The sequence below is a fragment of the Saccoglossus kowalevskii genome, chromosome 7 (assembly GCF_978046115.1).
Source record: "Saccoglossus kowalevskii chromosome 7, keSacKowa6.1, whole genome shotgun sequence".
Classification (NCBI taxonomy): Eukaryota; Metazoa; Hemichordata; class Enteropneusta; family Harrimaniidae; genus Saccoglossus; species Saccoglossus kowalevskii.
Window position 1 is genome coordinate 29987660 of NC_140647.1, and position 10791 is coordinate 29998450.

A 10791-nucleotide genomic window follows, 5' to 3' on the forward strand; every position below is an offset into this window, starting at 1 on the left:
ATACAATTTTCAATATGCTATCCATTATCGCCTGTGCAATTGCAAGGCACATTTCTCTCACTGAAGCAGGAGCACTATAAGTAAAATATTTTAAATCAGAGGCACCCAGCTTCTCAATTAGTTGTATGAGGGATAGAGCTTTTCTGTTGGCCACACTTTCTTTTGCTAGCCAATAAAGAGCTGTGAAGACTTTTTCCAGGACATTTCACTCTTTCTTTCTCATTAGATACTTTGCAGAATAGTTCAGTTGTTACAGCTGTCTGGTGTTTTTTACTTTTCTGGTGATCTGCACAGGTGATTTTTTTATATCTAACCGAAGGCACACTGTTGAACACTTCATTTCTATTCTTTAGGTTGACACATTTGTGTTTTCTGCACAAAAGACAGAACATTTCCTGTCCTTCTACATAGACTAGCCACCAAATACCAGTTTTAGGACAGAAGCTGTTTTGTGAAAAGATCCACTCATGGCTAAATTTATCCTTCAGATGGGATTGACAATCTCTGTCACTTGTGGTAATGATGTATCTTATCTTCATCTACACCAGGGAATATTTCACTTAACATCATGTTTGCTTGTTCAGGTGACTGGGCTGGGCATTGAGGTTCACTATCACTGCTGGCAGCTCTGCACTTTAACCCTGACTGACCATGCTTTGCCTCTGCCTCACAGATACTTTGACCAGGGTTTGATTCACCATCACTACATTCATGCTCTAGAAATAAAATTGTAAAAATGATGCTTAAAATTTTATCTAATTTCATCTTTCAGTACCAAGTTGGATTTGGAAGTATAGGCTACTATATTCAGAATGAGGTATTCATTAAATGGATGTACACATCACATTGAGATGCAAGACTTACGTATAATATCTACAACAGTATACATACCAGTACTAATAAAAGAAGGTCCAGTTGCTAATGCATCACCATTATCTATATCATTTATCACTGTTAGACATTCGAATTCTTGAAAATAAATAAATAGATCTGTAATTTTTTTGTAAATTAATACATAGTAAATTAGTAAATATAAATATTAGTGTTATTGTGAAATATAAAATAAAATAAATTTGGAAGAAAGTTACGTTTATTTACATAAACACTCACCACTTGCTTAAAAAATATTTTTGCCACAATAACAGTAACCACTGGCCATGTGGCATAATATGTAAACCATGATCTGAAACGTTAACAGTACACAAAATTACAAAAAAATATATACATGCAGTGTGCTCTATATATTTTAGTGTTTGATTACCACAACAAATAGAAATACTCTGAATTACTACAACAACACAAAAATAAGGAAATTAAATAAAAATATATAATTCCTAACAATGTATTATCATGGCATGCACAAGTGTAATAGGTGATATCCACAGTCACTGATCTGACAACCATTACAAATCACGATCGTGCAGTCGGCACATGGCTACAGAAACTTTTATTGAAATTATGAAGTATGAAAACACAAAAAATGAGAAATTAAACTAAGAATATATATATATTTGACAATTTTAGTTTACACAGATCCCGGACACGGACGAACAGGGTGGATAAACGATGTTTACATGCACTGACTGTGACAAAACTCTCATCTCGATCTATCATCAACTCACCCATTTTATTTATTGCTATTATGCAATCAGGCATTACAAAAACCATTATCAAAAACGGCAACAAGTCATGTTATTTTTTATAAAAAAATTAATTTACCTTCATTCCGTGTTTTTTTATCATTCCACAATCAAAGAGTGATCGCTGATCGCTTGCTGGGTAGCGCCATGTTTTTTCAATGTACTAAATATAGGTCATACGTCACATGCCCAATCAAAACGTTGCTTACAAACCAAATTTTGGTTCGACGAATCACAGGGCGCGTTTTAATCCACATGGTTTACTTCCTACGTTCAGATGTCCTTTTAACACGGCAAAATCGTGTTCGCTACGAGTACGCGTTTTTGGTGTGTATCTAGTCACTTATTTTTATTAATATTACTCGTATTATTTCTATGAAATTTGTTATTATTCATTGCATTTTCATTAATCGTCAAATTCCCCCAATTTCCGGGTCACACTTACAGCCGGCGAAATTATCACAGCCGTATGATTTCGCCGGCTGCAGGCTTCTAATGACAGCCCTGTTACAATGAAAAGAGGGTAGGCGGATTGTAGAATAGGGTGTTTAGTTGATAATCTTTCAAAAAAGTTGCAAAACGTGTGTATATCCTTTAAATGTAAATGTGTAGGAGAAACCAAACACGGTTTAGGCAGGTGGCTGCACATTATTTGCAGGAATCCATTGTGTCCACACCATTAATTATTTACCTCTTGGTAAACAACATGGAAGGATTTGGGATGTAAACAGTTAATATGCTTCAGGTAGGAGTCAGTTAAAATATTATTTAATTGTTCCTCAACTTTTAATTATTTTAATGTTTACATAATTTTTAAAATTGTATTATTGATTTGTTATATTAACTTCTGTTATATTGAGAGGTCTTTGACAATTGAATGATTAGGGTTATCCCAGAGAACTTTCTCAGCAGCCAGAGCTTTTCAGATTGACAAGGAAAACTCTAAATGTCATGCTGAAAGTCAATCAAGAGATGCCAAGAAACGACGCCTTGAATTAAGAGAACATAACATGTATGACCATGACGCACGAGACACATACTCGACGAGCATTCAAATTTCAAAATGTAATAATTATTACGATTTTTTTTTCAAAAGCATGATTTAAATAGAAGTGCACTTGTAAAGAAAAAAAAATATTCATCTACCTAACCGCTTGCTACTGTAATTTGTGCACAATGTGTTTCCATGATTTATACATGTTGACAAACATATACGAATTAATATAAATATAATCAAACAATATAAAGTAAGATCTTCAGTTCATTTGTTACATTTTCAACCATCCGTGACATTGACTATATTCCTGCAGCGCAGCTTCTTCCAATTCTTCAACCAGTTAAAAAGTCATTAGTTCCTTGGGTTTATTTTGATTTGGAAACCACTGATCTGAGTAAGTTATTCATAGTTTTTAATTGTCATGCGTTTTACACTTGCTGTATACATAGCTATGGGTCCCATATCAAACACGGTGTGATGCAATGACTATCTAGCTTTATTATTTATTAAGGCATGACTGTCTTTTATAGAAATTTATAAAATATTTATTCAGACGTAAATTCATAAAACATTTATAAATATTTTATTTAATAAACACATTTATGCCTTCATGAAATTCATACTATACAATGGATTATCAAAAATAAGTCTTATTTACCGTATCTGCTCTATTAGAAGTACAGTTACAAATGAAGTACACATAAAATAAAAATTGCAGTTATTGTATGTTGGATCATTAAAATATGAATTATTTTGTGTTGGGGGAGGGGTGATTTACATATTAAGCAATTGTGCTACTGACACTATAGCAAATATGGTGTTTATAATTATAACGCCTTTAACATATCACACATGAGGACATATCATATTCGTCATAAATCTTATCAAGGCATTCTGTTTGTTCTTGCAGGTCGCACATCACATATCTTACAGTTGGCTGCCATTGGTCCGTCTTGTCAGCTGGATTTATATAGAAAACCAAAAAAATTGTCCTGAAGCATCTGCAATCAAAAAATGAGACAACTGCTGAATGTATTCCAATTAAAGAGGCTTTAAAAAAAATTGTTGAGTTTCTTTCTTCAAGTGAAACTATTTTAATAGGCCACAATATTAGAAGTTTTGACTCGTGTTCTATTTAACGCAGTGGTTTCTAATAAGATGGAAGATAGTTTTGGAAGCCTTACTAAAGACTTATTTTTAAGCAATCACACCCTGGTTGTCAAAGTTATAAACAGGAGAATTTGGTATCACAATTCACAGGATGTAAATATAATGCCCATGATGCAATTGCATATGTCCAATCACTAAATCTCTGATACAGATTGTGCCATTAGTAGTGACCCACGATCTAATTTGACACGAAGCACCACAACATGACGTTCACGTACAATTTCGTATACAAAATGAGCACAGAGTACATTTTGTCATGATATTGCTCGGTCAAGTTTTGCCGTGACCTAGTTTCGGGCCAAATTGATACGTATATATCTGATAAAAATGCACATTTACACATTCTTGTGTGTTTAACTAGACCTGCATAGTTTTGAATTCTTTTTAGTTTGTCAACAAAATAGACGATAACCTGTGGCTGCGAAAGAAATCTTGAGCAGTTTTATAATTCTTATTTTCTCTACCCGACGTCTGTGAACGACCTCAATCCAATTTTCAAAATTGCGTGGAACCTAGTTGATACTTTGTAGCAAGTTTTACTATAAATGTGAACAGTGTCGCCACTGATGTCGTTCTTTCGTCGTTGGGATCCGTGGTACATCGTGGCATGGCCATTCCAGGATGTAAACTCGTTCTTACAATTAAATAAATACAACATTGGTGTATTAGGCCCATTTTATATGATATTTCAATCGTGTGCATGCGACGCAAAACATAAGGGCCTGGCGTAGAATTGGAAATTACTGCAAATAAACAAATGTCCAATTCGGGAACAGGATAAGTTTTTTTGTTTTTTTAGCCAATCAGAATTCATCTTCCGAGCCAGTGCAGATCAGCCGTATATTTGGTTATTGATGAAATAGTAGGGCGCCACCAGACGGTCTGGCTTAGCAAGTGCGTCGTGCTTCTTCCATGAAGTTGACGCTGATTGTGCACAAAGGAAGCCGCTCATCCCGCCATTGGATGACGGCACATCGTGTATGTGGTGTTTACAAAAGACGTGGAAATGATCCGTGGTACATCGTGATCAATAATAAAATGATTGGTTGTCCAACTGTGGGCGTGTCTTTTATTTCTGTGCTAAATGTACAACACCAAAGTCCCGCCATTTATTTTTCATGGTTGTTCGACCATAGTCATTTGCACCAGTATCACTATCACGAGTTTTAAGTTTGGTTTACTATGTTGGCCGCTCGACACCACCGCCTCTCTCTAGGTAGCGACGCCCAACACGGCGTCCCGGGGAAGAAATCTACTCACCACGCCACGCCACCTCGACACCTCTCCTTCCCGGAAACATGCTTTTCAATACACATGGAGGTAAAAAGAGATTTTACCTTCATGCAATACGAGACTGATTTCTCTATAAGTTCGGCCATTTAAAATCATATTCTGGACAAGATTTTTATCAATTAAATGGTCGGCTTCCATTGCTGTTCCAAATTATTCAGAAAATGGCAGCGAAAAAAACGCGCAAATTCATTTACCGCCACTTTACAGCGGTTTTCACACCTACACCAGTTAATTCCGTTACCCAACAGCTGAAGCAATTTCACATCAACCAGACACGCCCCAAAACAGATAACGAGATTTGACAGGATTGGCCAATGCGCATGCGTATAAAACAGCTGGTACTAATATCCTAATAACTTATTTTGCACTCGTACAATGCAAAATACATATTTGATTAGGTTGGTTGGCCATCAAGTACCATCCTATGGCACCAATTCATATATCACCAATACCATAGTACAGAGTTATGTTAACAACGAGTCAAAAATAAGACTAATATACTAAATTTGTATTTAATTAATTGTAAGGATGAGATTACATTGTGAAATGGCCACGATGTACCACGGATCGTTGGGCAGCCTAGCAAAAATAATCAGTCCAATTTGCTATGCTGGTAGCCTTTTCTACATTTCGTTTATTTATGGGCATAGACACTCTCAAAGCATCGTTTGTTTTGTCAGCATATGCTGTGTACCATATGTTGTGGATCCTGATTAAAATTATGTTGGAATTGAGGTCCATGTCTATGTTATTGCACGTGCTAAAATTGTTTAAAGTACGTTTGAGAAAATGCAAGTCTGAGGATGGGAATGAAGCACTAAAATTACCTTACATTACCAAACATCTCATGAATATGAATGCTTTTTGCAATTGTGCCCTACAATAAATCTTTACATAGGGCTTACAATGTTAACATAAGCGTAATGACTGAATTTGAAATTCTGGGATTGGGAATACAGCAATTCCAACTCTTTGTAATTGTATTGTTAGTTCTGGACTAAGGTGGTTAATATACTCTTTTTGTGTTGAATAATATGATGACGACAGTGTCCTCAAATAAATGCGTTGAATACAATTTAACGCATGTCATGCCTCCCACGGTAGGAGGTGTCAAAGAATGGTGATCTATCGGTGAATTACACTTACCCATCTACATCATAAAATTAAAATAGTTCCCCGTCAGTTTATTAGTGTAAAACGAGATTGCTAGAGTGCGCTCAACTTGGAGGGAATATTGAAGAAAAAATGTTGTCCATCTGCCAGCAATTGTGGTACAACTACCGTTTTTGGAGTATAAAGCATGTGCAATGGGGACTGATATGCATTTCAGCGATATCTAGTTCGAGTTGAATTATCGTAATTAAAGCTCAACCACTTGGAGGGACATGTTTGTATTGTAAACGTGAAAGAAGTATACAACTGAATAACAAGGCTTTTAAATAAATATAACATCTTTATTGTTGCCTTTGAACAAGAATATTTAACAAGCGACCTTGTGATTTTTGGAACAATTTATATCTAACACAGACAAATAAATATATCAAAAAGTATAGCTAAACAAGAACATGTGGGTAGCAATACAAGATGGTCAACCATAACAAGTGACATGTCATGTTTGAGCATGGTACTTAGACTGGCGCAGTCGGGGCGATTAATTTGATTTTGATTTTAGTTGAAATACAATAAAAAAAATCGTGAAATGGAGGTGTTAGCGCGAAATCACCCCGACTGGTTTATTCTGCATGGCCCTCTATCGACAGTGCAGGAACCCGTTGATTTTTCAACGGGTAATTATGTTAATGAGTGTTCTAATTGACAATCATCTAAGCCAATCACAACGTCTCTTCAACTGATCTCTGACCGAGAAGACGTCGGCTGATTGTTTAATTCTACTACTAGTACGAGTTACTTTTTTACACATTGTGATGAATTAGAAACGACGACTACGATAAACTCGAATTTCAACGTGCCGCCGTGTTGGGTCTGCAGTGTGACCTTTACTATGTTGACCACATTATGCACGTATTTCCTAGCCCACCTCATTATAATATGTGATTCATGAATATTTAATAGCAATGCATTTCCTGCAGAATAAACCAATCGGGGGTGATTTCGCGCTAACACCTCCATTTCACGATTTGTTTTATTTTATTTAAACTACAAAAACAAATTAATCGCCCCGACTGCGCCAGTCTACATGCTACGCTTCAACTGTGATCTACTGATTATGAATGAACTGACGATATTGGGGTATGCAGTACAAATGTTTCTGAATAATAATATGTCATGCTGCAACATATGTAATCTGTTGGTGCTCATATCATAAATAGCTCTAACCATATTTGTCCTAATCCCATTATATGCAAGGTGGTACCATTAAAAAAATGGTTTGGGTATAGGCACAGGTGATGTATAAAGGTTTCCAGCAAATGAGATGGATGATTCAAATGCCTGTTGGTTGAATCAAGCATTTAAAGCATAACATGAGCAGTCTTGTATAAATACTTTTTGACTAGGACATTGAAAGTAATCAACCATTAGGACAGTGATAACCATCAAATTTGACGGTCAGTTTGAAAGCAGATAACAGTGACCTTATAGTGACCTTTTTGAATTAATGCATAGAGAAACCAAAACTATTCATATTTCGATAATTATTTAGGACTGACCGACCCCATCAATTTCAAACTTGGCCAAGAGTTTATTTTTCTTAAAAAATATCTAAATTTGAAACTGATGATATAAAAACTAGAATATAACATGTCACGCAACACAACAACTACTACAACAACATCTTTGATCTAATATACCCGACCCTAAAACGGGCCTGGGAAATATGGCATACAATGTTTTTGCATCTTTTTCATCATCTGTATTGTAGCATTCATCAATTACGTTTCTCATCGTTGTCACTTTTGTGGTTCATTGAAGTTGTTTTGTTTTCTGCTCTGTACTTATAGTAAACATTTTGTTGTCATCGGTGATGATTTCTCTGAGACAATGAAGAAGATGTGGAGTTTAATATCCAGTGTACATTATAGTTGTCAAATAAAGCTTTATTAATTCATTGTGAATTTGTAACGCGAGACATGTCCATGCAGGATTTTTTTGAGAGCCAACATGTTATGTGTGAAAGGTGGAGATGAAATTCATAACATAAAATAATTGGATATGAATATAAACTACTATAGTTCAAAGTCAAAGTATAGATTGTTCAGCATAATGGACTTTCAATTATGAATAGCATGTTATTGATGGATGTGTAAATATGCCACTGTGACATGACCATTGTCTGTACGGAGAGTACTGTTTTTACGATGACAGCTCGATATTCCGAAGATTCAATATTCAGAAGGTTTGATATTCCAAAGAAAAAAATCGTATTTTAAGCCATTAATGTTTAAGGAAATGAAATATTTCAGGCAGCTTTGAGTCGCAGGACATTAGGTAGGACGTTCAGTCTCCGTGACATCACAGGATTTACATTCAATACATCAACACATTTTTCTTGCATTACAGAAAGCTTTTTTTCTATGAAGGCTCAACAATTATCTAAATCCACTTTTGCCTCAGATTCTTTTTTCAAAATTTTTATAAGTGGGGAATGTGGATATCTATAAGGATAAGTGTGGGTCTTAATTGTATATTTGCTTATTTTCATTCCGATCTGCACATACATAGTGTCATTATCTAGCATACAAACCCCGGAAATGAATATAAAACTGGTTGTATTTCAACTGGACTCTCTGTTCTCTATGTAATTGAAAAAATGGAAAACTTCTGCAAATCTGTAATAGTCACAAAATAAAGTACAAATTATTGCCACTAAAAGGCGCTGTTCGCTAATAGCGCTATCTTTTTTTGCAAAAAAATCGAACTGTCTTGAGAATTCACAAATAAAAAAATGAGCTGATATTTTTTAAAACTGTGTACTTCTTTGAAAGCAGGTTAAACAAATGTAAAATTGACAAAAAATATAAAAATAAAACATGTTAAGAATATATTATTATTATGCAAAATGGGTCATTAATATGCATAGTTTTGCAACAATATATGAGAATATCTGTAGATACTTCCAGAGCACTTACATACTAAATTTCATTTAAATCGCAAGTTATAAGCATAACATGCTAAAAATATGTTAATTAGTAGGCAAATAAGCCACTTAACATGTACGGTTTTTCACAAAGCAATGATCAGCTCTGCTGATCGCTTTAGAACATTTACATAAAAGTACTTGTATATAACAAATGAAGCTCAAAACGTCTCTGACTTCAAACAATGGTTTTGGAGAGATGTAAAACCCCCGTTATCAAACAACAAACTAAAATGAATGAAAGACAAACAAATATCAGGGTTGCTGTACAAATATAGGACACAATGTATGAATATCCTCTTGGTGTGTGGTAAAAGCAAATAGATCAATAATTTTCTAGCCAAAGTAAAATGGATGAACGAAGTAAAAACTAGGAAATTACCTGCTACTAGTGTGTACAAAAGATATTAGTAAGGTACTGAAAAAGTATACTGTAAAAATGAATAATAGGTTATGAATAATTAATAACAAAAGGTGTGAAAGCATGAATAGGGCGCCCTCAATAGTCAAATAAAGAATTACAAAATATGTTCTTCTCTTCTAATTCAGTACGATTGGGGGAAATAGTGCCTAGTTTTTCCATCCAAAATGCCTCCTTAATTTTACGGTGGTGAATTTTGTTGAAAATAGCACTTAGTTTTTTTCAAATCTGAAATTTGGCTCTTGAGTTATAAAAAGAACAGTATGCAAATTAGGTCATTAATATGTATGGGTTTGCAACAAAACCTGAGTACATATGTGGATAATCCCTGATCAGGCCTGACAGGATAAGGATTAATTAAACACCTTTATTGCATGTGCAACTCGTTAATGGTTCTGGTGCCATACAACAATTCTTCCTTTAGTCTTCTGATTCTGGCTTCAAGGTTATGCCCCTTCTTACTTCTTCTGGGTGCTCTATCACCCCTGTTGACAGCATCCAGTGTGTCTTTGATGCTGCTCTGTGTGTCTTTCATGTGTCGGATGAAAAACCAAAGCGCTGGATGACTAACAGCGACACGTGAATTCCAGTCACTGTTGAAACATGATGTGCATTCTTAACATTCTCATTATCTCGAACATTAACAATTTGTTGCAAGTTTTCTGACAAAAGTATACTGAACTGATACTTATATAATATAAAGTAAGTGTGAACGTCCCTTCATGGGGAAACAGCATCATACACAAAGCACCACTCATTATGGGGAAACTCGGCAGTTCGAGGTAATAGAACTAAAATAACTGGAGCTCAGACAAGCAGCAATGAACTTGACTGAAGCTTTGTTTGTCACCAAATACTGACCGGTTCTGCACACAACCAACCAACCAACCAACCAAAACAGATATAAACTGAACTAAATCAAGTTTCCTCTATGATTACAATAAAGTTGTTTTAAGTTACATTACCTAAACAATAGAAGTTTCTGGCGAGAACTTGACATTATACAATAGAGCTACACCAGGGAGTGTGAAGCATGAAATAACACAGTTATTGGCATCTTTCGGTCCCAATTATGGAAGAACCATTTTAAGAGATCGTGGAAATGTGACACTCACCTTCCACATGGTCGTTTGTTCTGTTGTCTATATCTCTGTTATGAACATTCCACATGTCT

The 10791-nt window shown here is 35.2% G+C and overlaps 1 long non-coding RNA gene across 1 annotated transcript; it reads right to left on the reverse strand.

Annotated features, from left to right (window-relative positions):
• Positions 1–211: 211 nt before the first annotated feature.
• Positions 212–1800, reverse strand: LOC144354637 (uncharacterized). The gene is made up of 3 exons (XR_013420978.2): positions 1720–1800; positions 892–969; positions 212–716 (listed from the first exon to the last, which is right to left on the reverse strand). It is a non-coding gene; the product is annotated as an uncharacterized LOC144354637 (long non-coding RNA).
• Positions 1801–10791: the final 8991 nt, after the last annotated feature.